Raw genomic sequence first — 2,632 nt, 5'->3', positions numbered from 1 at the left:
CTAGGCCTTGACTAGACGAACCTTTGTTGGCAAAGTAATGTCTCTGCTTTTGAATATGCTATCTAGGTTGGTCATAACTTTCCTTCCATGGAGTAAGCATCTTTTAATTTCATGGCTGCAGTCACCATCTGTAGTGATTTTGGAGCCCAGAAAAATAAAGTCTGACACTGTTTCCAGTTTCCCCATCTATTTCCCCTGAAGTGATGGGACCGGGTGCCATGATCTTTGTTTTCTGAATGTTGAAATTTAAACAAATTTTTTCACTCTCCACTTTCCCTTTCATCAAGAGGCTTTTGAGTTCCTCTTCACTTTCTGCCATAAGGGTGGTGTCATCTGCATATCTGAGGTTATTGATATTTCTCCTGGAAATGTGATTCCAGCTTGTGCTTCATCCAGTTCAGCATTTCTCATGACATACACTGCATATAAGTTAAATAAGCAGGATGACAATATACAGCCTTGACAAACTCCTTTTCCTATTTGGAACCAGTCTGTTGTTCCATGTCCAGTTCTAACTGTTGCTTCCTGACCTGCATACAAATTTCTCAAGAGGCAGGTCAGGTGGTCTGGTATTCCCATCTCTTTCAGAATTTTCCACAGTTTATTGTGATCTACACAGTCCAAGGCTTTGGCATAGTCAATAAAGCAGAAATAGATGTTTTTCTGGAACTCTCTTACTTTTTCCATGATCCAGCAGATGTTGGCAATTTGATCTCTGGTTCCTCTGCCTTTTCTAAAACCAGCTTGAACATCAGGAAGTTCATGGTTCACATATTGCTGAAGCCTGGCTTGGAGAATTTTGAGCCTTACTTTACTAGCGTGTGAGATGAGTGCAATTGTGCAGTAGTTTGAGCATTCTTTGGCATTGCCTTTCTTTGGGATTGGAATGAGAACTGATCTTTTCCAGTTCTGTGGCCACTGCTGAGTTTTCCAAATGTGCTGGCATATTGAGTGTAGCACTTTAACAGCATCATCTTTCAGGATTTGGAGTAGCTCAACTAGAATTCCATCACCTCCACTAGCTTTGTTCATAGTGATGCTTTCTAAGGCCCACTTGACTTCACATTCCACTCTATCTATCAGATCTAGGCCCTTAAATCTATTTCTCAATTCCACGGTATAATCTTAAGGTCATTTGATTTAGGTCATAGTGGTTTTCCCTACTTTCTTCAATTTAAGTCTGAATTTGGCAATAAGGAGTTCATGGTCTGAGCCACAGTCAGCTCCTGGTCTTGTTTTTTTCTGACTGTACAGAGCTTCTCCATCTTGGCTGCAAAGAATATAATCAATCTGATTTCAGTGTTGACCTTCTGGTGATGTTCATGTATAGAGTCTTCTCTTTTGTTGTTGGAAGAGCATGTTTGTTATGACCAGTGCATTTTCTTGGCAAAACTCTATTAGTCAAGAATTCCAAATAATGATAGTGAAAATGATCCAAAATCTTGAAAACAAAATGGAGTTACCGATAAATAGCCTGGAGACAAGGATTGAGAAGATGCAAGAAGGTTTAACAAGGACCTTGAAGCATCCGAGGCCAGGGGCAACAGCCGAGAGGAGCTACCCCACGCCCCCATGCCCAAGGCCAGGGGCGGCAGCTGAGAGGATCTACCCAAGTCTGAGGCCCGAGGCGGCGGCCAGGAGGAGCTACCCCACGCCCCCACACCCAAGGCCAGGGGCAGCGGCTGGTAGGACCAACCCCACGTCCAAGGAGCGGTGGCTGTGTGGGTACAGGAGGGCCTAGAGGAGCTATCCCACGTTGAGGGTCAGGAAGGGCGGCAGTGAGGAGATACCCCTCGTCCAAGGTAAGAAGCAACAGCTGCGCTTTGCTGGAACAGCCGTAAAAAGATAACCCACGCCCAAGGTAAGAGAAACCCAAGTAAGATGGTAGGTGTTGCAAGAGGGCATCAGAGGGCAGACACACTGAAACCATACTTACAGAAAACTAGCCAATCTGATCACATGGACCACAGCCTTGTCTAACTCAATGAAACTAAGCCATTTCCATGGGGAACCAAAGATGGGCGGGTCATGATGGAGAGGTCTGACAGAATGTGGTCCACTGAAGAAGGGAATGGCAAACCACTTCAGTATTCTTGCCTTGAGAACCTCATGAACAGTATGAAAAGGCAAAATGATAGGATACTGAAAGGGGAACTTTCCAGGTTGGTAGGTGCCCAATATGCTACTGCAGATCAGTGGAGAAATAACTTCAGAAAGAATGAAGGGACGGAGACAAAGCAAAAAGAATACCCAGCTGTGGATGTGACTGGTGATAGAAGCAAGGTCCGATGTTGTAAAGAGCAATATTGCATAGGAACCTGGAATGCCAGGTCCATGAATCAAGGCAAATTGGAAGTGATCAAACAAGAGATGGCAAGAGTGAATGTCGACATTCTAGGAATCAGCAAACTAAGATGGACTGGAATGGGTGAATTTAACTCAGATGACCACTATATCGACTTCTGTGGGCAGGAATCCCTAAGAAGAAATGGAATAGTCATCATGGTCAACAAAAGAGTCTGAAATGCAGTACTTGGATGCAATCTCAAAAACGACAGAATGATCTTTGTTTGTTTCCAAGGCAAACCATTCAATATCACAGTAATCCAAGTCTATGCCCCAACCAGTAACA

Source organism: Bison bison, unplaced genomic scaffold (assembly GCF_000754665.1).
Source record: "Bison bison bison isolate TAMUID 2011002044 unplaced genomic scaffold, Bison_UMD1.0 scf7180017854252, whole genome shotgun sequence".
Taxonomy (NCBI): Eukaryota; Metazoa; Chordata; class Mammalia; order Artiodactyla; family Bovidae; genus Bison; species Bison bison.
Note: the sequence above shows the minus strand (reverse complement) of the source record.